Below are 27280 nucleotides of genomic sequence, written 5' to 3' on the forward strand. Positions count from 1 at the left end.
CTAACTCAGATGATCAGCTAAGCAGACAGAAACAAATTTTCAAAGTTTAAGTATTTTTTGCTAGTCATGAAAAATACAAAAATATTCATACACTACATTACAATCTAGTGATATATATATATATCCAAAATTGTGCTTTTTTTCTTTTGAAAGCATTGGTCTTGATGATATAATTAAATTTAAACAAACTACTTACAAGAGAGGCTTAAAAAAAAAGTCTTGGACTAGGGGGTGCGAGGGGGAATGAGGAGTTATTGCTTAAAGAGTACAGAGTTTCTGTCTGAAGTGATAAAATTTTGGTAATGGATGGGGGTGATGGTAACTCAACATTGCAAATGTAATTAATGCCAATAAATTATACACTTAAAACGGCAAATTTTATGTTATATATATGCTACCACAATAAAAAAAAAATCAGCAATGCAAAAGATAAAAAGCTGATTATCTTGGATATAAGACTGCCTCAACTTATGGTCACATTCTATACCCAACCACCTAGATCTGAGAAATACTTTTTATCTTTACTCCTAAAACTGTTTGCTTACCACAACCTATATTTAGGATCTCCATTATTTCTGTAACAAAACCAGAGTCAGTATGTATTTAACATAGTTTTACATGAAGACTGAGAATTCCCAAAGAGCCTCAAGATTTTGTCTTGTGGCTCAACTCTGTTATAACGTGCACGACCTAAAGATAGATCAAAGAGCAAACGAAGGCATCCTCAGGGTTCTCATTATAAAGTCATAATTTTGGAGGAAACACAGGCCTTAGTACAAATGCCCCATTTCAGAAACAAGTAACCCAGGTACAGAGGAATTAATTCTTAGAGTACTGTGGTATAGGGTAAAACCACAGGTTTCGGAGTCACCTCTGTCACTTCAAAGTTAGGAAACATTTCCTAATTTCCAACTCAGTCTTCTCACCTATAAAACCAAGATTCTTCAACTCAACAAATTCATACAACAACTATTTTCTGAATGTCACCCATGTGCCAGTGCTGTGGTAGGCACAGGGGAAGCAGCGGTGACCAGGATAGATGGTCTCTGGTCTGTCAGATACTAGCAGTCTAGCAAGGGAAACAGGCAGCAACAATGACGTAGAATAACTCCAACCAATGCAATGGAAGAGGAAGGACAGGAACCACACAAGCACATTGAGGAGGCTTCCAGAAAAGATGCAGAGAAAGCTTCCCTGGAGGAAGCAGGAATACGTAGGAATAGTGGTACCTACCTCAGAGGCTGATGAAATAAAAATGCTTCACCTACTCCAGCACACAGTAGGTGCTTAATTGATGGCATTTTCCAGCCCCTGAAAAATTCTTCTGGGGAAGAGGAAGAAATCCTCTTTATTTAGTATCATACCCCACCCCCCCTTTTTTTAAAGCAACTTAATCAGGTGACAAATTGAACTGAAAAGCAAAAGGGATAAAAATACAGAATAAAAATGTCTCTGGTGTCATTCCAGTGCATCAGCTTTCATCATTAAAGTGCAGTGGGCTGGGACAGGGAAATTGCCTTATAGAAATCACCACTAGCTGACAATCATCGCAACCTCTATCTGATGTCAACTAAAAACGGGTCAAAATCAATTTGGGGAACCTTGCACTATTTATTTGTAAAAAGGGAGATTAGAGATCAGTTGTGTAACTGAATAGCTAGGTGACTTTGCAATTAAAACACAATTATACTTAAGAATGTCAATAAAAGAAAAAGGTATGCTTTAAATGCATCCAGTACTAAAAATACAATTACTTTTAAAAACTGTTTGTAGTTAACCTTTCAGCAGAGATGTATGTTAAGAAAATTGATTGTTACATTGCTATTAAAAGTGATAATCAAAGAGAGTTATTAAGGAATATGGAAAAATACCAATAACTTAAATTTTAAAAATCAGAACAAAAGTTACATATTAATTATAACCGAGGGAAAATACACATGTGGACAAATAATAAAATATAATATACAGTGTAAAGAGAATATAAAACAATGAAGTTTTCACATGAGATTATGAGCAAAATTTTTATAAGTGTGGTATTCACAAATTCTCTTTGATATTGCAATATTGCTTTATTATAAAATACAACAAACAACAGTTTCAAGGCCTTAAATTGCAAATATTTCCATGGTTCTTTGTCTCAAGTTAGAAACAAAGTTTCCTTCCTTTCTTTTTTTTTTTTTTTTTTTTTTTTATCATCATTTTATTGAGATATATTCACATACCACGCAGTCATACAAAACAAATTGTACTTTCGATTGTTTACAGTACCATTACATAGTTGTACATTCATCACCTAAATCAATCCCTGACACCTTCATTAGCACACACACAAAAATAACAAGAATAATAATTAGAGTGAAAAAGAGCAATTGAAGTAAAAAAGAACACTAGGTACCTTTGTCTGTTTGTTTGCTTCCCCTACTTTTCTACACATCGATCCATAAACTAGACAAAGTGGAGTTTGGTCCTTATGGCATTCCCAATCCCACTGTCACCCCTCATAAGCTACATTTTTATACAACTGTCTTCGAGATTCATGGGTTCTGGGTTGTAGTTTAATAGTTTCAGGTATCCACCACCAGCTACCCCAATTCTTTAGAACCTAAAAAAGGTTGTCTAAAGTGTGCGTAAGAGTGCCCACCAGAGTGATCTCTCGGCTCGTTTTGGAATCTCTCTGCCACTGAAGCTTATTTCATTTCCTTTCACATCCCCCTTTTGGTCAAGAAGATGTTCTCCATCCCACGATGCCGGGTCTACATTCCTCCCCGGGAGTCATATTCCACGTTGCCAGGGAGATTCACTTCCCTGGGTGTCTGATCCCACGTAGGGGGGAGGGCATTGATTTCCCCTTTCAAGTTGGCTTAGCCAGAGAGAGAGGGCCACATCTGAGCAACAAAGAGGCATTCAGGAGGAGACTCTTAGGCACAAATACAGGGAGGCCTAGCCTCTCCTTTGCAGCAACCGTCTTCCCAAGGGTAAAACTTATGGTAGAGGGCTCAACCCATCAAACCACCAGTCCCCTATGTCTGTGGTCATGTTAGCAACCATGGAGGTGGGGTAGGCTAATACCCCTGCATTCTCCACAGGCTCCTCAAGGGGGCACTACATCGTTTTTTGTTTTGTTTTTTTTTTTCCTTGTTTGTCTTTTTTCTTTTTTTTTTTTTAACTTTCCCTTCTTTTTTCAAATCAACTGTATGAAAAAAAAAAAAGTTAAAAAGAAAACAAACATACAATAAAAGAACATTTCAAAGAGACCATAGCAAGGGAGTAAGAAAAAGACAACTAACCTAAGATAACTGCTTAACTTCCAACATGTTCCTACTTTACCCCAAGAAAGTTACATACTATAGCAACATTTCAGTGAACTTGTTCCGACTACATCCATCAGAAATTAACAGACCATAGTCATTTCTGGGCATCCCCAGAACGTTAAATAGCTTATCTGTTCTTCTTGGATTATTGTTCCCCCTTCCTTAATTGCTCTCTACTGCTAGTTCCCCTACATTCTACATTATAAACCATTTGTTTTACATTTTTCAAAGTTCACATTAGTGGTAGCATATAATATTTCTCTTTTTGTGCCTGGCTTATTTCGCTCAGCATTATGTCTTCAAGGTTCATCCATGTTGTCATATGTTTCACCAGATCGTTCCTTCTTACTGCCGCGTAGTATTCCATCGTGTGTATATACCACATTTTATTTATCCACTCATCTGTTGATGGACATTTGGGTTGTTTCCATCTCTTGGCAATTGTGAATAATGCTGCTATGAACATTGGCGTGCAGATATCTGTTCGTGTCACTGCTTTCCGATCTTCCGGGTATATCCCGAGAAGTGCAATCGCTGGATCGAATGGTAGCTCTATCTCTAGTTTTCTAAGGAACTGCCAGACTGACTTCCAGAGTGGCTGAACCATTATACAGTCCCACCAACAATGAATAAGAGTTCCAACTTCTCCACATCCCCTCCAGCATTTGTAGTTTCCTGTTTGTTTAATGGCAGCCATTCTAACCGGTGTTAGATGGTATCTCATTGTGGTCTTAATTTGCATCTCTCTAATAGCTAGTGAAGCTGAACATTTTTTCATGTGTTTCTTGGCCATTTGTATTTCCTCTTCAGAGAACTGTCTTTTCATATCTTTTGCCCATTTTATAATTGGGCTGTCTGTACTATTGTCATTGAGTTGTAGGATTTCTTTGTATATGCAAGATATCAGTCTTTTGTCAGATACATGGTTTCCAAAAATTTTTTCCCATTGAGTTGGCTGCCTCTTTACCTTTTTGAGAAATTCCTTTGAGGTGCAGAAACTTCTAAGCTTGAGGAGTTCCCATTTATCTATTTTCTCTTTTGTTGCTTGTGCTTTGGGTGTAAAGTCTAGGAAGTGGCCTCCTAATACAAGGTCTTGAAGATGTTTTCCTACATTATCTTCTAGGAGTTTAATGGTACTTTCTTTTATATTGAGATCTTTGGTCCATTTTGAGTTAATTTTTGTGTAGGGGGTGAGGTAGGGGTCCTCTTTCATTCTTTTGGATATGGATATCCAACTCTCCCAGCCCCATTTGTTGAAAAGACCATTATGGCTCAGTTCGGTGACTTTGGGGGCCTTATCAAAGATCAGTCGGCCATAGATCTGAGGGTCTATCTCTGAATTCTCAATTCGATTCCATTGATCTATATGTCTATCTTTGTGCCAGTACCATGCTGTTTTGGCAACTGTGGCTTTATAATAAGCTTCAAAGTCAGGGAGTGTAAGTCCTCCCACTTCGTTTTTCTTTTTTAAAGTGTCTTTAGCAATTCGAGGCATCTTCCCTTTCCAAATAAATTTGATAACTAGCTTTTCCAAGTCTGCAAAGTAGGTTGTTGGAATTTTGATTGGGATTGCATTGAATCTGTAGATGAGTTTGGGTAGAATTGACATCTTAATGACATTTAGCCTTCCTATCCATGAACATGGAATATTTTTCCATCTTTTAAGGTCCCCTTCTATTTCTTTTAGTAGAGTTATGTAGTTTTCTTTGTATAGGTCTTTTACATCTTTGGTTAAGTTTATTCCTAGGTACTTGATTTTTTTAGTTGCTATTGAAAATGGTATCTTTTTCTTGAGTGTCTCTTCAGTTTGTTCATTTCTAGCATATAGAAACATTACTGACTTATGTGCATTAATCTTGTATCCCGCTACTTTGCTAAATTTGTTTATTAGCTCTAGTAGGTGTATCGTTGATTTCTCAGGGTTTTCTAGATATAAGATCATATCATCTGCAAACAATGACAGTTTTACTTCTTCTTTTCCAATTTGGATGCCTTTTATTTCTTTGTCTTGCCGGATTGCCCTGGCTAGCACTTCCAGCACAATGTTGAATAACAGTGGTGACAGCGGGCATCCTTGTCTTGTTCCTGATCTTAGAGGGAAGGCTTTCAGTCCCTCACCATTGAGTACTATGCTGGCTGTGGGTTTTTCATATATGCTCTTTATCATGTTGAGGAAGTTTCCTTCAATTCCTACCTTTTGAAGTGTTTTTATCAAAAACGGATGTTGGATTTTGTCAAATGCTTTTTCAGCATCTATTGAGATGATCAATTGATTTTTCCCTTTCGAGTTTTTAATGTGTTGTAATACATTGATTGTTTTTCTTATGTTGAACCATCCTTGCATGCCTGGAATGAACCCCACTTGGTCATGGTGTATGATTTTTTAATGTGTCTTTGGATTCGATTTGCAAGTATTTTGTTGAGGATTTTTGCATCTATATTCATTAGGGAGATTGGCCGGTAGTTTTCCTTTTTTGTAGCATCTTTGCCTGGTTTTGGTATTAGATTGATGTTAGCTTCATAAAATGAGTTAGGTAGTGTTCCATTTTTTTCAATGTTTTGAAAGAGTTTGAGTAAGATTGGTGTCAGTTCTTTCTGGAAAGTTTGGTAGAATTCCCCTGTGAAGCCATCTGGCCCTGGGCATTTATTTGTGGGAAGATTTTTGATGACTGATTGGATCTCTTTGCTTGTGATGGGTTGGTTGAGGTCTTCTATTTCTTCTCTGGTCAGTCTAGGTTGTTCATATGTTTCCAGGAAATTGTCCATTTCTTCTACATTATCCAGTTTGTTGCCATACAGTTGTTCATAATATCCTCTTATAATTTTTTTAATTTCTTCAGGATCTGCAGTTATGTCACCTTTTTCATTCATTATTTTGTTTATATGGGTCTTCTCTCTTTTTGATTTTGTCAGTCTAGCTAGGGGCTTGTCAATCTTGTTGATCTTCTCAAAGAACCAACTTTTGGTGATATTTATCCTTTCTATTGTTTTTTTGTTCTCTATGTCATTTATTTCTGCTTTAATCCTTGTTATTTCTTTTCTTGTACTTGGTTTAGGATTGGTTTGCTGTTCATTTTCTAGCTTCTTCAGTTGATCCATTAGTTCTTTGATTTTGGCTCTTTCTTCCTTTTTAATATATGCGTTTAGTGCTATAAATTTCCCCCTTAGCACTGCTTTTGCTGCATCCCATAGGTTTTGGTATGTTGTGTTCTCATTTTCATTCGTCTCTATATATTTAGCAATTTCTCTTGCTATTTCTTCTTTAACCCACTGATTGTTTAGGAGTGTGTTGTTTAACCTCCAGGTATTTGTGAATTTTCTAAGTCTCTGATGGTTATTGACTTCTAATTGTATTCCATTGTGGTCAGAGAATGTGCTTTGAATAATTTCAATCTTTTTAAATTTATTGAGGCTTGTTTTATGTCCCAGCATATGATCTATTCTGGAGAAAGTTCCGTGAGCACTAGAAAAGTATGTGTATCCTGGTGATTTGGGATGTAATGTCCTGTAGATGTCTGTTAAATCTAATTCATTTATCAGATTGTTTAGGTTTTCAATTTCCTTATTGGTCTTCTGTCTGGTTGATCTATCTATAGGAGAGAGTGATGTGTTGAAGTCTCCCACAATTATTGTGGAAACATCAATTGCTTCCTTTAGTTTTGCCAATGTTTCTCTCATGTATTTTGTGGCACCTTGATTGGGTGCATAGACATTTACGATTGTTATTTCTTCTTGCTGAATTGCCCCTTTTATTAGTATGTAGTGGCCTTCTTTGTCTCTCAAAACATCCCTGCATTTGAAGTCTATTTTATCTGAGATTAATATTGCTACACCTGCTTTCTTTTGGCTGTAGCTTGCATGAAATATTTTTTTCCATCCTTTCACTTTCAGTTTCTTTGTGTCCCTGTGTCTAAGATGAGTCTCTTGTATGCAACATATTGATGGTTCATTTTTTTTGATCCATTCTGCGAATCTATATCTTTTAATTGGGGAGTTTAATCCATTTACATTCAACGTTAAAACCGTGAAGGCATTTCTTGAATCGGCCATCTTATCCTTTGGATTATGTTTGCCATATTTTTCCCTCTCTCTATTAATATCCTTTATTGTACCCATACCGAATCTCTTTAGTACTGAACCTTTCTCCAAGTCTCTCTGTCCTGTCTTTGTTTCTCTGTCTGTAGGGCTCCCTTTAGTATCTCCAGTAGGGCAGGTCTCTTGTTAGCAAATTCTCTCAGCATTTCTTTGTCTGTGAAAAATTTAAGCTCTCCCTCAAATTTGAAGGAGAGCTTTGCTGGATAAAGTATTCTTGGCTGGAAATTCCTCTCACTCAGAATTTTAAATATATCGTGCCACTGCCTTCTTGCCTCCATGGTGGCTGCTGAGTAGTCACTACTTAGTCTTATGCTGTTTCCTTTGTATGTGGTGAATTGCTTTTCTCTTGCTGCTTTCAGAACTTGCTCCTTCTCTTCTATGTTTGACAGTGTGATCAGTATATGTCTCGGAGTGGGTTTTTTTGGATTTATTCTATTTGGAGTTCGCTGAGCATTTATGATTTGTGTATTTATGTTGTTTAGAAGATTTGGGAAGTTTTCCCCAACAATTTCTTTGAATACTCTTCCTAGACCTTTACCCTTTTCTTCCCCTTCTGGGACACCAATGAGTCTTATATTCGGACGTTTCATATTATCTATCATATCCCTGAGGTCCATTTCGAGTTTTTCAATTTTTTTCCCCATTCTTTCTTTTATGTTTTCATTTTCCATTCTGTCATCTTCCAGGTCACTGATTCGTTGTTCAACTTCCTCTAGTCTTGTACTATGAGTGTCCAGAATCTTTTTAATTTGGTCAACAGTTTCTTTAATTTCCATAAGATCATCCATTTTTTTATTTAGTCTTGCAATGTCTTCTTTATGCTCTTCTAGGGTCTTCTTGATTTCCTTCATATCCCGTACTAGGGTCTCATTGTTCATCTTTAGTTCTTTGAGTAGCTGCTCTAGGTGTGTCTCTTCTGGTCTTTTGATTTGGGTGCTTGGGCTTGGGTTATCCATATCGTCTGGTTTTTTCATATGCTTTATAATTTTCTGTTGTTTTTGGCCTCGTGGCATTTGCTGACCTTGATAGGGTTCTTTTAGGGTTTGTAGACCAGTTGAAGTCCTTATCTCTAATTTATCAGATCTACAGCTTCGTGGAGTACACTTTCTCTAACTAACCAGCAGGTGGCGTCCACGAGCCACCTGTTCTCCACAAGCCAGATCTCCCCTGCTTAGCCTTTTGGTGAGTGGGGGAGTGAGTCTTGTGGGGCCCAATTGGTGTCCCAAGCTTGCGTGTGTAGTTGGTGTTGCCTGCCCTGTATGTGGGGCGTGTTTCTGGGCAGTCGGGGAGGGGGGGTGGCCCTAACAATCAAATCTCCCTGATGATCCTAGAGTTTTAAAGCTACTGCAATAGTCTAATCCTTCAGTTCAGTCCTGCCACAGTTTGTCTCTGCCACTGACCCACAAGTCTTTGGTATTGGCGTATGGCTCCTGAGACTTGCAAGTGGGCCCCTCTTCCAGGCTGTGCACCCCGGGTCCTCTGTTGAGGGATGACTGTGCTATGTCGCAGGTGAGTGCCGTCCCCCCAGGGCAGTTCTGGGCTGCTGGGCTGTGTTGGGAGGCTCCCAGTCTGCTCAAATGATGGCTGAATGGGGCTCTGTTAATTCACACTGCTCCCCCTTCCCAGCTCTGGGACATTCAGCTGAGGTTGCAGGGAAGGCTAATGTCCACGCCCAGTTTTGTGGTGTGTGCCTGTTATTTGAAGCACTTCCGTCACACTGGGTTGTCTGGGGTAGCTCTGGGCTATGGGGCTGGCGATGGGCAGGAGTGTTTCCTGTCCACCAGGATGGTGGCTGTGAGCGGACACCCCCCTTTTCTTGGGAAGTTGTGTTGTTTAGTGAATTTTCTCAGCCACTGGATTATTGCCTTTTGTCTCAGAGCTCTCTTAGTTCTGCTCTTGACTTGACGTGCCCAAATTTCAATTCTTTGAAGCTTTCTGTATTGAGCTTCTTAGAGTAATTGTTTTAGAAAAAGCAAAAAGGATTTAAAAAAAAAAAAAAAAAAACAAACAAAAAAAAAACGGCCCTCCTCAGAGATCTAATGGGTTATTGAAATGCTAATAGACAAAGCAACCAGGGCCATTAAGGAACGGTGCCCAGGGCAGAGAGATCAGCCTTGCTTCGGGATTTGCATATGCGCCTCAAGGCCTGATCTCCGCCCTTCCCCTTTCTGTGTTCACCAGAACTCCAAAAATCCTCTGCTTTTATTTTGGAGTTTTTCGTGTTGTTTTTTTTCTATGCCTGTCTCCTCTCTGCTGGGCTGGCTGCTCTCAGAGTCTCTGGTGTCTGGCCTCAGTCTATCTATGGTTGGAGTTTGAATCAGTAGAATGAGTTTCCAGTAAGAGCAGCCACTGCAGTTCTCCCTTCTCCTTCCTGGAGCTGACAGCCCCTCCTCCCCCGGGACTGAGCCTGGCAGGGAGGGGCGCGGGTCCCCTGGCCGCAAAAACTTACAGATTTCGCTGATCTCAGCAGTTCCACGTTTTCATGAGTGTTGTATGAAGTATGCCCAAAGACAGATTGCTCTGTGGTGTCCAGTCCACGCAGTTCCTGGCTTTTTACCTACTTTCCTGGAGGAGTAACTAAAACATACAGCTCACCAGTCTGCCATCTTGAGCCTCCTCCTTCCTTTCTTTAAGGCAAAAATATGTGTTACACAAAGATTTTGCCAGGGGGTGCTGGAATCTCTTAATATGTATAGCATTCAAGTATAATTCCAGACCTTCTTTGAAACTGCTATTCCATGCTTTGAGAAGTAGGACTGGCTCTAAATGCCCTCAAGAGCACCCAAAAGGTCCAGATATAGATCTAGACCAAGCCAATTTCCATAGATCTAACTCGTTTCTCTCCTGAGGGTATGATGGGCCTCAATCAATTTATAACTCTAAACTCATCATGATAATTACCACAAAGTTTCTCACAGAAAAGCATTTCATGAGGGGTGGGGCAAAATGGTGGAGTGGTGAGGTGTAGGTTTTAGTTACTCCTCCAGGGCAGTAGGGAGAAACCCAGGAACTGTGTGGACCAGACACCGGAGAGCAACTAGACTTTGAGCATACTTCATACAACACTCACAAATGCATGGAATAGCTGAGATCAGCGAAATCTGTAAGTTCTTGTGGCCAGGGGACCCGTGCCCCTCCCTGCCAGGCTCAGTCCCGTGGGAGGAGGGGCCGCTGGTGCTGGGAACGAGGAGGGAGAACTGCAGTTGCGGTTCTTATTGGAAATGCAGACTCCTGATCCATACTCCAAACATAGACAGACTGAGACCAAACACCAGAGAATCTGGGAGCAGTCAGCATGGTGGAGAGGAGACAGGGCTAGCAAAAACAGAAAAACAAAACAAACAAACAAAAAAAACAAAAACAAAAATAAAAACAGACTTTTCTGGACTTCTGCTGAACACAGAACTGAGAAGGGCAGGGCTCAAACACAGTCAGGCTCACATGCAAATCCAGAGTTTCCTCATCTGAAGAGCCAGTTTCTCTGCTTTCTTGATTGTTCCTTAATGGCCCTAATCTCCATGTCTCTTAGCATTTCAATAGCCCATTAGATCTGCAAGGAAGGCCCTTCTTTTTTGTTTGTTTGTTTCTTTTTCTGTTTTTCTAAAACAATTACTCTAAGAAGCCCATTACAGAAAGCCTCAAAGACTTGCAATCTGCACCCAGACAAGAGCAGAGCCAAGAGAGCTCTGAGACACAAAGCAATAAGTCCAGTGGCTGAGAAAATTCACTAAACACCACAACTTCCCAAGAAAAAGGGGACATCCCCTTACAGCCATCTTCTCAGTGGGCTGGGAATGTTCCTGCCCGGCGCCAGTGCAACAGCCCAGAGCTGCCCCAAACGATGCAGTGTGACGGGAAGTGTTTCTAACAACACACGCACACACCACAATATTGGGCGTGGACAATAGCCTTTCCCACACCCTTTCCTAATTGTCCCACAGCTGGGAAGGCAGAGCTGTGTGAAAAGGGGGAAATTAACATGCCCCACTCAGCCATCCTTTCAGCAGCCCTGAACCCAGAACAGGGCTGCAGCCCAGAACCTCCGTTGCGGGATGGCACTCACCTTTGATGTAGCACAGTCATCTCTCAGCAGAGGACCTACGAGTGCAAGGCTTGGAAGAGGGACCCACTCACAAGTCCCAGAACCATACGCCAATACCAAGGACTTGTGGGTCAGCAGCAGAGACAAACTGTGGCAAGACTGAACTGCAAGTTCGGACTATTGTAATAGCTTTAGATCTCCAGGAACATCAGAGAGATCTGATTATTAAAGCCACCCCCCCAACCGCTCAGACACACGCCCCCATATGGAGGGTGGGCAACACCAACTACATTCACAAGCTTGGTGCACCAACTGGACCCCACAAGACTCACACCCCCACTTACCACAAAGACAAAGGGGGGGATAACAGGCTGGAGGGGAATAGGTGGCTCGCGGACACCACCTGCTGGTTAGTTAGAGAAAGTGTACTCCACGAAGCCGTAGATCTGACAAATTAGACATGGGTTTGAATCAGTCTACATATCATAAAAGAACTCTTTCAAGTTAAACAAATGCCAAGAGGCCAAAAACAACAGAAAATTTTGAAGCATATGAAAAATACAGACATATGGATAACCCAAGCCCAAGCACCCAAATCTGCATATCAGAGGAGACACAGTACCTGGAACAATTAATCAAGAACTAAAGATGAACAACGAGAGCATGGCACAGGATATAAAGGACATGAAGAAGAGCATGGCACAGGATATAAAGGACATAAAGAAGACCCTAGAAGAGCATAAAGAAGAAATTGCAAGAGTAAATAAAAAAATAGAAGATCTTATGGAAATAAAAGAAACTGTTGACCAAATTAAGATGACTCTGGATACTCATACTCAGACCAGAAGAACTGAACAGCGAATCAGTGACCTAGAGGATGACAGAACGGAAAATGAAAGAACAAAAGAAAGAATGGGGAAAAAATTGAAAAAATCGAAATGGACCTCAGGGATATGATAGATAATATAAAACATCCAAATATAAGACTCATTGATGTTCCAGAGGGGAAGAGAAGGGTAAAGGTCTCGGAAGAGTATTCAAAGAAATTATTGGGGAAAACTTCCCAAATCTTCTAAACACCATAAATACACAAATCATAAATACCCAGCGAACTCCAAATAGAATAAATCCAAATAAACCCCCTCCAAGACAAATTCTGATCAGACCATCAAATATTGAAGACAAGGAGCAAGTTCTGAAAGCAGCAAGAGAAAAGCAATTCACCACATACAAAGGAAACAGCATAAGACTAAGTAGTGACTCTCAGCAGCCACCATGGAGGCGAGAAGGCAGTGGCACGACATATTTAAAATTCTGAGAGAGAAAAATTGCCAACCAAGAATTCTTTATCCAGCAAAGCTCTCCTTCAAATTTGAGGGAGAGCTTAAATTTTTCACTGACAAACAAATGCTTAGAGAATTTGCTAACAAGAGACCAGCCCTACTTGAGACACTAAAGGGAGCCCTACTGACAGAGAAACAAAGAAAGGAGAGAGAGAGAGATGGAGAAAGGTTCAGTACTAAAGAGATTCAGTATGGGTACATTAAAGGACAGTAAGAGAGAGAGGGAAAAAATATATATGACAAACATAAACCAAAGGATAAGATGGCTGATTCAAGAAATGCCTTCACAGTAATAATGTTGAATGTAAATGGAGTAAATCCCCAATCAAAAGATACAGATTGGCAGAATGGATCAAAAAAAATGAACCATCAATATGTTGCATACAAGAGACTCATCTTAGACACAGGGACACAAAGAAATTGAAAGTGAAAGGATGGAAAAAAATATTTCATGTAAGCTACAGCCAAAAGAAAGCAGGAGTAGCAATATTAATCTCAGATAAAATAGACTTTAAATGCAAGGATGTTAGGAGAGACAAAGAAGGCCACTACATACTAATAAAAAGGGCAATTCAACAAGAAGAAATAACAATCATAAATGTTTATGCACAATCAAGGTGCCAGAAAATACATGAGAGAAACACTGGCAAAACTAAAGGAAGCAATTGATGTTTCCACAATAAATGTGGGAGACTTCAACACATCACTCTCTCCTATAGATATATCAACCGGACAGAAGACCAACAAGGGAATTGAAAACCTAAACAATCTGACAAATGAATTGGATTTAACAGACATATACAGAACATCCCATCCCAAATCACCAGGATACACATTCTTCTCTAGTGCTCACAGAACTTTCTCCAGTATAGATCATATGCTGCGACATAAAACATGCCTCAATAAATTTAAAAAAATTGAAATTATTCAAAGCACATTCTCTGATCACAATGGAATACAATTAGAAGTCAATAACCATCAGAGACTTAGAAAATTCACAAATACCTGGAGGTTAAACAACACGCTCCTAAACAATCAGTGGGTTAAAGAAGAAATAGCAAGAGAAATTTCTAAATATGTAGAGAAGAATGAAAATGAGAACACAACATACCAAAACCTATGGGATGCAGCAAAAGCGGTACTGAGGGGGAAATTTATGGCACTAAACGCGTACATTAGAAAGGAAGAAAGAGCTAAAACCAAAGAACTAATGGAGCAACTGAAGAAGCTAGAAAATGAACAGCAAACCAACCCTAAACCAAGTAGAGGAAAGAAATAACAAGGATTAAAGCAGAAATAAATGACATAGAGAACAAAAAAAAACAGTAGAAGAATAAATAACACCAAAAGTTGGTTCTTTGAGAAGATCAACAAGATTGACAAGCCCCTAGCTAGACTGACAAAATCAAAAGGAGAGAAGACCCATATAAATAAAATAATGAATGAGAAAGTTGACATTACTGTGGATCCCGAAGAAATTTAAAAAATTATAAGAGGCTACTATCAGCAACTTTATGCCAACAAACTCGATAATGTAGAGGAAATGGACAATTTCCTGGAAACATGAACAACCTAGACTGACCAGAGAAGAAATAGAAGACCTCAACCAACCAATCACAAGCAAAGAGATCCAATCGTCATCAAAAAGCTTCCCACAAATAAATGCCCAGGGCCAGATGGCTTCACAGGGGAATTCTACCAAACTTTCCAAAAAGAACTGACACGAATCTTACTTAAACTCTTTCAAAACATCAAAGAAAATGGAACACTACCTAACTCATTTTATGACGCTCACATCACCAAAACCAGGCAAAGATGCTACAAAAAAGGAAAACTACAGGCCTATCTCCCTAATGAATATAGATGCAGAAATTCTCAACAAAATACTTGCAAATCGAATCCAAAGACACATTAAAAAAATCATATACCATGACCAAGTGGGGTTCACTCCAGGCATTCAAGGATGGTTCAATATAAGAAAATCAATCAATGTATTACAACACATTAACAAATCAAAAGAGAAAAATCAAATGATCATCTCAATAGATGCTGAAAAAGCATTTGACAAAATCCAATATCCCTTTTTGATAAAAACACTTCAAAGGGTAGGAATTGAAGGGGACTTCCTCAATATGATAAAGAGCATATATGAAAAACCCACAGCCAGCATAGTACTCAATGGTGAGAGACTGAAAGCCTTCCCTCTAAGATCAGGAACGAGACAAGGATGCCCACTGTCACCACTGTTACTCAACATTGTGCTAGAAGTGCTAGCCAGGGCAGTTTGGCAAACAAAGAAATAAAAGGCATCTAAATTGGAAAGGAAGAAGTAAAACTGTCATTGTTTGCAGATGATATGATTTTATATCTGGAAAACCTTGAGAAACCAACAATACAGCTACTAGAGCTAATAAACAGATTTAGCAAAGTAGCGGGATACAAGATTAATGCACATAAGTCAGTAATGTTTCTATATGCTAGAAATGAACAAGCTGAAGAGACACTCAAGAAAAAGATACCATTTTCAATAGCAACTAAAAAAATCAAGTACCTAGGAATAAACTTAACCAAAGATGTAAAACACCTATGCAAAGAAAACTACATAACTCTATTAAAGCAAATAGAAGGGGACCTTAAAAGATGGAAAAATATTCCATGTTCATGGATAGGAAGGCTAAATGTCATTAAGATGTCAATTCTACCCAAACTCATCCACAGATTCAATGCAATCCCAATCAGAATTCCAACAACCTACTTTGCAGACTTGGAAAAGCTAGTTATCAAATTTATTTGGAAAGGGAAGATGCCTCGAATTGCTAAAGACACTCTAAAAAAGAAAAACAAAGTGGGAGGACTTACACTCCCTGACTTTGAAGCTTATTATAAAGCCACAGTTGTCAAAACAGCATGGTACTGGCACAAAGATAGACATATTGATCAATGGAATTGAATTGAGAATTCAGAGACAGACCCTTAGATCTATGGCCAACTGATCTTTGATAAGGCCCCCAAAGCCACTGAACTGGGACATAACAGTCTTTTCAACAAATGGGGCTGAGAGAGTTGGATATCCATATCCAAAAGAATGAAAGAGGACCGCTACCTCATACCCTACACAAAAATTAACTCAAAGTGGATCAAAGATCTCAATATAAAAGACAGTACCATAAAACTCCTAGAAGATAATGTAGGGAAACATCTTCAAGACCTTGTATTAGGCGGCCACTTCCTAGACTTTACACCCAAAGCACAAGCAACAAAAGGAAAAATAGATAAATGGGAACACCTCAACCTTAGAAGTTTCTGTACCTCAAAGGAATTTGTCAAAAAGGTGAAGAGGCAGCCAACTCAATGGGAAAAATTTTTGGAAACCATGTATCTGACAAAAGACTGATATCTTGCATATATAAAGAAATCCTACAAGTGACAAGAGTACAGACAGCCCAATTATGAAATGGGTAAAAGATATGAAGACAGTTCTCTGAAGAGGAAATACAAATGGCCAAGAAACACATGAAAAAATGTTCAGCTTCACTAGCTATTAGAGAGATGCAAATTAAGACCACAATGAGATACTCCAATTAGAATGGCTGCCATTAAACAAATAGGAAATTACAAATGCTAGAGAGGATGTGGAGAAATTGGAACTCTTATTCATTGTTGATGGGTACTATAATGGTTCAGCCACTCTGGAAATCAGTCTGGCAGTTCCTTAGAAAACTAGATATAGAGTTACCCTTCGATCCAGCGATTGCACTTCTTGGTATATACCCGGAAGATCTGAAAGCAATGACACGAACAGATATCTGCACGTCAATGTTCATAGCAGCATTATTCACAATTGCCAAGAAATGGAAACAACCTGAATGTCCTTCAACAGATGAGTGGATAAATAAAATGTGGTATATACACATGATGGAATACTACACGGCTGTAAGAAGGAACAATGTCGTGAAACATATGACAACATGGATGAACCTTGAAGACATAATGCTGAGCGAAATAAGCCAGGCACAAAAAGAGAAATATTATATGCTACCACTAATGTGAACATTGAAAAATGTAAAACAAATGGTTTATAATGTAGAATGTAGAGGAACTAGCGATAGAAAGCAATTAAGGAAGGGGGAATGATAACCCAATAGGAACAGATAAGCTATTGTGGGTAAATTTAACGTTATGGGAATGCCCAGGAATGACGATGGTTTGTTAATTTCTGATGGGTATGGTAGGAACAAGTTCACAGAAATGTTGCTATATTAGGTTATTTTCTTGGGGTAGAGGAGGAACATGTTGGAAGTAAAGTAGTTTCTTAGGTTTGTTGTCTTTTTCTTACTCCCTTATTGTGGTTTGTTTGAAAAGATTTTTTTTTTATTGGATTTAAAAAAAATTTTTTTTATATAGTTGATTTAAAAAGAGTTAATTCATATATATAGAGAGAGATAAATAGATAGATAGATAGATAGATAGACAGATAGATAGATAGATCTGGAAAAAATTTGCAGAGCCCCCTTGAGGAGCTGGTGAGGAATGCACAGGTGTTGGGCTTCCCCACTTCGATAGTTGCTGATGTGCTCACAGACATAGGGGACTGGTGGTTTGATGAGCTGAGCCCTCTACCACAGGATTTGCCCTTGGGAAGACTGATGCTGCAAAGGAGAGGCTATGCCTCCCTATAATTGTGCCTAAGAGCCTCTTCCCGAATGCCTCTTTGTTGCTCAGATGTGGCCCTCTCTCTCTAGCTAAGCCAACCTGGCAGGTGAAATCACTGCCCTCACCCCTACATGGGATCTGACACCCAGGGGAGTGAATCTCCCTCAATGTGGAATATGACTCCCAGGGAGGAATCTGGATCCAGCATTGTGAGATGGAGAACATCTTCTTGACTAAAAGGGGGACGTGAAAGGAAATGAAATAAGCTTCAGTGACACAGAGATTCCAAAAGGAGCCGAGAGGTCACTCTGGTGGGCACTCTTACGCACAATACAGACAACCCTTTTTAGGTTCTAATGAATTGGAATAGCTAGCAGTAAATACCTGAAACTAGCAAACTACAACCCAGAACCCATGAATCTTGAAGATGACTGTATAAAAATGTAGCTTATGAGGGGTGACAATGTGATTGGGAAAGCCATAGGGACCACATTCCCCTTTGTCTAGTTTATGGATGAATGAGTAGAAAAACAGGGGAAGAAAAAAAAAAGGCACCCAGTGTTCTCTTTTACTTTAATTGTTCTTTTTCACTTTAATTTTTATTCTTATTATTTTTTTCTGTGTAGTAATGAAAATGTGAAAAATCAATTTTGGTGATGAATGCAGAACTATATAATGCTACCGTAAACAACTGAATGTACGTTTTGTTTTATATGACTGCATGGTATGTGAATATATCTCAATAAAAATGAATTTAAAAAAAAAAGCATTTCATGAAAGCAAATTTATTTCATCACAGTCTAAAAATCTGGGGCAGTTCTTCTATAATAGCACCTCTTCTGGTATGGTCAGAAAGAATGTGTGTTTAGCTCCCATTATATTTCCAGGGCCTACCATGAGAGATAAACAGGGTCCCAATAATATTTGGTGAAAAAAATAAAACTTTAAAATATATCTGTATTGTATATTATAACATGTATATTACTTCATGAAACGACACAGTAATTTACAGTATAGCTATAAAGAAAACTGTACTTGTTTTATAGTAAGATAGCTTTCAATGGCAAAACCTTGGTAATAAAATTACTTAATCATTAGAATATTAAAACATCCTTAAACCTAAAACATTGTTTATTAAAATATAGCAGTGAACATTCAATAAATATTTACTAAGCATCTACAGTTCTGTTGTAATAAATCAGTTTCATGTATGAATAGTATATATCTAAATCTGTGGCCTACTTAAGAGTAAAACAAGGACAAAAACATTGAAAAAATTTTTCCTGCAGTGAAATTTGACAGAAAAGGGTATGGTTCTTATAAAGATAACAAATGCAAATTTGAATGTAGAATCATTATTTCTCTGTTTTCTGAGACAATTATACTTGAATGGGGTTTTACTACATTTTTAAAAAGACTAAAAAAGTTTCAGTATAAAAACCTATAAAAAGTGGATTGTTTCAAATTCCATGCTTAGTATTAAAAAAAACTCTGAAAATTTTATAGTTAAGCAGACCCATAATTGCACCAAATTTTTAAGCCTCAACTTTTTGGCTGCCTTGTACTTTAAATTAAATGATTAACAGGTAACAGTATGTGGCCTAGTTAGGCACAAAAACATGTTATTTGGCTAAGATGTTATGTGAATAGAAAGAAATCTTGTTTCTTTATACCAATTCTGAGTCAAACAGGAACATTTAGAAGATGCTATGGTTTTTAGGGATCGTGTTAGTTCTGATCTAGAACCAATAAACTAAAACTGTTCTTAGGGTAGCAAAATTATACATACTGAGACTCCTCTGGAATCTATATTTATATGCATATTGAGAATTCTTAGGACTCTGTATTCAGTTTCACTTCTCCCTTTGAGTCAAGAGTTCTGTTTGGCCAGCTGAAAATACTTATTTCTACATAGTTGTATTCAAACTAAAAGTTACAAAGTCACCAAGATCACAGAATGTCTGAAGTAAAAGTAGGAGGAAAGAATAATGGGAGCACAAATTAAAACCATGTCCAAGAGGACAGATTTTTTTAATTAAAAAAAAAAAATTTGGTATTTTACAAACTTAAGGCATCTTTCAAAGTTAAAATATGAAAATATTTAGAAAGTTCTTAAAAAAATTAAATGAGAAATAATGACAATCAAAATTTGTGCCCACAACAAATGTTTTTAAAAATTACTGGTAACCTAGAATTATTACCTGAGAGATAAAGCTCAAGAAAATCGCCTAAAATGGTCTCAAGTCAGTTAAAAAATCAAGTATTAAAAAGAATATACACATATGGGAAAAAACACACCTAATGTGTAAACTATGGACTACAGTCAACAGTAATACTTTAATATTCCTTCATCAAGTTTAACAAAGGTAACCACACTAATGCAGAGTGTCAACAATAAGGGGTATATGGTAATGTTGTATATTTTACATGACATCTCTGTAAACCCACAACTTTTCTAATCAAAAAAAATAAATTTTAAAAAGGTATTATGATGTTAAAAAAATGGATATGCACAAGAGTCAATGTGATAAAAATGAAAGCATCTAAGAAATTGTGGTCAAAGATAATTTCAGAAGATCCCTTGGCTAATGCTAATTAAAGCTTAAAGGTTTAGAAACTCTATCCTCTCTACCTGTGTTTTTCCACTGGAGAAAGCAGACCTTAATGACAATAAAGATTAAAAGAAGAATCCTAGCTTAGCAGATTTCTCCTGGCAAGCTCTGATCTCACATTTGACAAGTGGAATGCCTTTTTGAAAGGTCTCTCTCTAGGACATCTAACATACTAGTTTTCTACCTCTTGCTGGCATATATGGTATGTAACATTATGAGAGTGATACATAAACTAGCCTAGCCTATAAAAATACATAAACTAGCCTAGCCTATAATGCAATCTATCTTTCTTAGTAAAGTTTGTGAATATGATGCAAAAGTAATTTTCTACTGAAAATAGTTTTCCCCTACTTTTCTCAAGGAGGGGTGTTATTAAATCTTTCACAAATAGTCTAACACAAGAATTCTGTTCTGGGTTCCAAGTGAGATTATCCTTGAGAGGTGGAAAAACCATTCATCTGTCCTTTATTTTCCCCATTTATACAATCAAGGATCCTATTTCACTGAGAATATAATCATTTGATTTTTTAAGAAAATGCTTTGAGAGATAATAGTAATCAGTATTGGTAAGGTCAATTTGTAGAACGCTATCAATTTTTTGAAAATGAAAGAGAACTCCCACATTAATAGTTACCAAATGTTTCCTAGTACTTTCTGGAATCATTTAAAGTAACAATTGGGCTAAAATATAGATAAATATTTCAAAAAGTACATAATCTGATGCCTCTTATAAGCTAATTAATCAGATAAATAATATAAAAACAATTACATACAAATATATGCAAATATTTATATATTGGTATGGTTAACCTAAATCAAAGAATTTGACTTTAATATCCTACTTTTTTATAATTATAATTAACTTTTATTAATAGACCATATCAACTATATAATGAAAATATATTTTCAGGAATTGTCCTTTTAACTCTGGAAGTATTCTTCTGGATTGGGGCAAAAGAATTCCTAGATCAGTTTCCTCACACCACAGGTCCCTGCCCTCTGGATGTTTATTTGTCTTGTTTACCACTGTTACCACAGCACCTGGCATGCTACAAATTTCAGCAAATATTAATTGAAAAATCAATTATCAATATACCACATAAAATTTGTTATGAAGTATGATGCTGTTTACTTTGATTTTAAAACAGCCAACACTCCCGTAGTTTTTAACATTTGAAAGTACATCTTTTAAACTGTTAAGCAAATATCTGCTGTTCTTAGGGAAAGGTCTGAAAACTTTAGCCAAATATAGTATCATGGGATCTAAAGTCAGCACATTCAATATCTGAATTTTACCATACCAAAACAACCCTATCAAAACATACTTGCCATATCTTCTTCGGCATTCTGTCCTTTGAAGCAGAAGGGTGTCCCTTCAAATTAGGAGGTGTTTAGCTCAGGCCATCATTACCAACAGGTCCAAAGTAGCTATCTGCCTTCTCCTACAGAAAAAGTAATAACAATTTATTATTCTAGAATGATTCAGCCTTAGTCAGGAAAGCTTTATGCCTTGGCTTTTTTTAAAATGTGGTTTTTAAACTTTGTTGTGGTTTTTAAACTTTGTTACGGTTTTATACATAAAAAAACAAATGCCATTTTAACCATTTTTAAGTGTACAATTCAGAGTAAATTACATTTATATGGTTGTGCAACCATTACTACCATCCATAACACCACAACTTTTCATCATCCCAAAGAGAAACTCGGTACTCATTAAGCAATAACTCCCCATTCTCCACTTTCCCTGGCCCCTGGTAACCTCTGATCTACTTTCTGTCTCTGTGAATTTGCTTATTTTAAATATTTCACATAAGTGGAATAATAGAATATCTGTCCTTTTGTGTCTGGCTCATTTCACTTAGCATATTATCTTCAAGGTTCATCCATGTTGTAGCATGTGTTAGAACAGCCTTCCTTTTTGTGGCTGAATAATATTCCATTGTATGGATATACTACATTTGTTTATCCATTCATCTGTTGATGGACACTTGGCTTGTTTCCACCTTTTGGTGATTTTGAATAATGCCTTTATAAACACTGGCATACAAGTAGCTATTCAAGTCCCTGTTTTCAGTTCTTTTGGGTATATAACTAGGAGTGGAACCACTGAGTCAAATGGTAATTCTATGTTTAATTTTTTAAGGAAGCACCATTTTCCACAGCAGCTGCACCATTTTACATTTCCAAAAGCAATGCACGAGGGTTCCAATTCTCCGTATCTATGCCTTGGCTTTTTAAAAATAAATGTTTTTTGAAAAAAAAAATAATTTCCTCATAGAGATTTAAAAAGAGCCATCTAAAATGCCAAACCCAATATTCATAGCAAACACAAAATTTAAAACTATACTTTTAAAAATTCTATTTATATTATACAAAACAACAAAGTAAATATTTTACTATTTTCAATAAAAATTTTCAAAATGTAATAACATATGCAGGCTATAATGTGAAGATCTAGATGCAGAAACTGGGAATTCTTTAAAATTAGTACACAAAGGTTATAAAAGACAACTTAAACTAAGATTTGGGAATAGGTTTATATGTTTATATGTGTACACATAAACCTACTGATATTGGTAACCTAACTTACTATGTATTAATTGGAGTGGAGAAGATTATTAATACTGGTTACACAAGTCAATAACAACTTAAATAAACTAGTGGTACTCTACCCCTAAACATGTAGTATCTAATAGCATACTGATGTTTATTTAGTTTTTGTTAGAAAGCTACTACCAAATGGCTTTAAAATCAGTGCATTATGAACCACTGGTATTGCGCAAACAAACAAAATAATTCTCTGAAAATTCAGGTTCATGCCCCAAAATATTGTGTTATATTACCCAAAGTGGTTAAACCAATCAGGAAAATTTAATGAAAACTATAATTGCTTCTCTTACTAGAATAACAATAAACAATACTTTTAAAGGGTTAAAGTTCTTTTTTGTTTTTCAGGGTTTTTTTGTTGTTGTTTAAGCATCGAAACTTTGTAAACCATAGTGAATGAATATTGAGGAAAATAATGTCCCCAAAATACACTGTCCTTTGATTCCTGCTTTTATTACATACAAGTTTATGAAGAGCCTTCAAGTCAAGAAATGATGTAACTAAACCACTCCTCTAGTAAAATACTTCCAGGTTAAGTTAGAGCTTAGGCTAAATAATTAAACTATTTTTACGTAAAGCAAAAGAGCATTTTTTCCTGGTTGGCTCAGTGGAGCATCCTGCTGTCTCTGCAGCTTAGGATTCTACCATTTTATATCCTGGTATCTCCTTGTTCAGCCACTCCTTAGCCATCCATTTACAGGATGTGGACTAGTAGAGAAGATAGGAAACAGCTGCCAAAGAGGGAAGGTTATTTTTCAAAATGAATTATTAATATTGTAGTAAATTGGTACCTATCTGAATCCATTCTTAAATCACATAGTAATGACAAGATGTTTTATCGAACGGAGTCTCTTGAGACAAGCTGCTGTGACATGTAAAGGCAAAAGCAACTACAAGGGCAACAAATGAGCTCTTCAATACTTTTGAATAAAAATTATACTTGCCTGATGTTATTTTAGTTCCTGATCCTGGGATTAATTTCAAACGTTTTAAATACAAAGCACTTTTTAAAATTTAGGATGAGAGTAAAATTCAAAAATTAAAGATGTTACCTCATCCATGTATGTGATATATTAAAACAGAATAAGCTGTAGTGTCAGTAAAGATGGACTGTAAATAAAGATCAAAAATACTGGGACTCTGGAACCAGAATGTCTATCACTTACAGGCTGTGACCTTGGACAAGTGACTTAGCCTATCTATGCCCCAGCCCATTAATCAATCAGAATTCAGCCCTCCCACCCCTACCCCACACTCTCTCTTCAAGTTATATCATTACTTAAGACAATTTTAAGAATTAAGAAACCTCTGTTATAAATAATCTTATCAATGTAATCAAGTGAAATTGTTCTCTTCTCACCATCTCCCCAGGTTCCCTAGTCTAGCCCATGTCCAGCAAAGTGTTAAACTTCTCTTTGACAATATGGGAAGGTAAAAGGGAACAGATTTGGGTGGAAGAAAAACATAATTATGAGTGAAGTGCTTAGAAAAATCAGAACCTTCTCATTTCCTTTCATTATTCACAAAAACCAGATAGGGAAAAGAAATACCTTTAGGAGGGGACAAAAAGGAGTCAGAAATCATATGGGAAATATGATGTCACCAAAATTTAAAGGCAGAGGTATTTTACTTAGAATGATAAATATGTATCATAACATGCCTGTTACTATAATATTTTAATTTTTGTTAGATAAGCTCTGATAATTTGGAATTATAAAAACACTTGTTTTAAATCCTGTATTTTAAAAAACTGATTTTTGTTCAATTTTGACTCTCTTGAACAAACATCACTCTCAAATTCCTTGTATGTCTTTCTTTTCCAAAGTATATCTTCTTATTTGTTCAGACCAAAAGTACGTAAGACTGCCTTTATGTCACTTGAACACACTATGAAATACTGATAATATAAAATGCTAAGATTATGTATCCTTTAACAGCAAAAACTGGCAACTACAAGAAAATTACATATTTTTTACATAGTTTAAAAAATAAACTATATAATATACAGATCTCCAAAATGTAAGCTTATATGCATATCCTGATTAGTAATCTAAACCAGAAGCTTCAGTCATGCAAATCTGGTTACTCATAACTACAAATATATCAGAGCAACTGGAATACAATAAAATATATCAGTAATATTATGGAAACACTGGCTATTATTCAAAGGCTAGTACCATAGCTTTTTTTTCCTGAAGAAATTAATTTAAAGTACTTCTGAAATTACAAGGGATGGTTTACAAGGATTTTTAAGTAAGAAAAAATTTAGACTTAAAAAGCTACTATCAAAAATAGTGCAATAGATAATTCCAAATGCCTCCTTGATTTATTTGCATTTACTGAATGTGATATTACATTAAAAACTGGCTTAGGCACTTTCAACATTGTTAATATTCAAGTAAGTGGAGTTTTTGGGGCCCAAATCTACAACAGCTCAACATAAAGGGCTATTTCCTCAGATACATTTGCGATTGTTTTAGAAATTCTAAGAGCTCTTTCTTGTAAGCCACAATTTATAGCAAACTGAGTCTCAAATATCACACTTCTGTGCTGAAGTAACATAAGAAAGAATGTATGATATATAACATCACCTATCCACTTTAATGTGAAATATAATACAAAAGGGAGAAAATCTTCAATGAACCACTTCATCTATGCTATTAAGTTCTTTAATAAAGCAATCATAAAAGTGTATTCACATTTATTGGAAAAAAAAAGAACCTATAATAAAGTATCATTAAAGGTGAAATAATTGCCACATCATTTATGAATTATCCTCCAAATCCAGTTAAATAATAAGCTCAGCTACAAGGGATAGCAGTCTACTAACAAGTGTTACCCAGCACAGGAACATGTATGTTTTCAACCTTAGCATATTTTCAAACCATCTGGCAAACCAATGCCACTCTGGTTCACCCAGCCTAATCTGTTCAGAATTGAATATAAAACTAGAGCTACATGCACTTTGGAAAACCGAAGAACAGTACACATGTACAATGCTATTGCAAATGCGCAGCTCTAAACTAGTTTATACTTGAAATGCATTTTAAAAACATTTTCATTTAAGCTATTAAAGCTCTTTTAAAAATACTAGAATGGTTAAAGAAATCAGTATGAATCATAGCTGCCATGAGTTATCCAAGTTTTTCTTTTATTCTTTTTTTCCCTCATTTTAATCCTGATCACTAAATAAACCATTTGAAGATGATAAAGGAAATGCTAAGATTTTTATATTGAAAGAACAAGAGTTTACATTTTGTTTTGTATAAAATTAGTCTACTTAGCCTTAAAATGTTAGAATAAGAAGAGAAAAACTCAAAGAAAAAAATAACCCATGAAAGCCCTTTTTCTCTTGTGTCCTGTTTCTGCATTATTGTCTTTGGCAGCAGTCACATTTCTTTTGCTTAAAATCATGAATCAGAATTGCTACTTAAATTAAAATATCTATGGGTATACTATGGCCAACACTGCTTTAGAACCAATTCCTGTTCATCCTTACTACTGGCATAAAAATGAACGGCTTTTTCAGGCTAATTTTTCAAAACCAAAGATAGTACATGTAACACCACATAACACAAGTTAAAGCTTTCAGACAAAGACTAAGAAACAACGACCAAAACCAACAAATCTGAAAGTGCACTCAGGTATCTACACACACATCTCAAGCCAACAGATAGTATTCTTGGGGGAAGCTACCTCTGCCTCCCTAACCATGAACACTCCATTTCCCAATCCTGTGATTTTCCCTTCTGCTATCCTCTTAACCTCCAAGAGAACTGCTTGCCTCCTTTTAAGTTACATGGAATTCCAACACTAATCATATTACAAGTTCTCTATCAGTTAACCTTCCTTGCATTTCTTCCCTCAAAGATGACCTCTTCTCTTTTTCTTTAGAGCTGGGGTGAGATGACAAGAAAAGGGCTGTGGAATTCCTACTGTCCCCTACATTTCTCTTCTATCCATCTTGGTCCCCCTTTCTGATCTCTCTACCCTGAGTGTCTCCCCTGAAACCTCTTCAAAGGCTTGCACCTTCACTAACCTAAGCTAAGGATATCAAACAGAAACTTTTTCTTCTCCAGGGTTTTGCTCCTTCCTTATGGTTACAGGGGTGGGGGGCGGAGAAGGCATATTGAAACAAAGAATTCCAAGTCCCTTTACCTAAAACTCCGGTGTAAACACATAGGGAAAGGGCATCCGCAAAGGCTCTTCTTTCCTGTCATTAGACATGCTCCTCTCACATGTCCTTCCCAACCCTTCATTCCCCGCAAGGAATTAGTGTATTGTTCCCTTTAGGCCCTGAAGTTTGGATTATTTGCCTTGGTCAGCCCCCCTTTCAGAAGGGACGGATAACATTTCCAATCTTTTAAATTAACTTCTCCCTTGGTCCCAAGGCTTCCTCTGAATCGTAATACAGTTCTCAAGGACTCAGCTCTGAGTCTTCCCCCTGAAGTGGGGGCTCAGAAAGGTTTCCAAGGGCTCCAACCCCAATGCCTGTGCGCTCAGCTCCAGCAAGAGCATCTCTCCTTACTCTCAAATAAGGAGACAGTTTCCAAGAGACGGCCACATGCCCTGGAGGACAGGGCTCCAGACCTCTCCTTGGACCCCCAACATAGCGGG

The 27280-nt window shown here is 37.1% G+C and overlaps 1 protein-coding gene across 1 annotated transcript in view; it reads right to left on the bottom strand.

Annotated features, from left to right (window-relative positions):
* Nucleotides 1-27280, bottom strand: part of ZHX1 (zinc fingers and homeoboxes 1) — a 40538-nt gene that overhangs the window by 12534 nt on the left and 724 nt on the right. Inside the window, exon 2 of the mRNA XM_037802820.1 lies at nt 21382-21498. The gene's annotated coding sequence lies outside the window, so the exon portion shown is untranslated. The remainder of the gene's footprint in view (nt 1-21381; nt 21499-27280) is intronic.

This window comes from Choloepus didactylus, chromosome 14 (assembly GCF_015220235.1).
Source record: "Choloepus didactylus isolate mChoDid1 chromosome 14, mChoDid1.pri, whole genome shotgun sequence".
Lineage (NCBI taxonomy): Eukaryota > Metazoa > Chordata > Mammalia > Pilosa > Megalonychidae > Choloepus > Choloepus didactylus.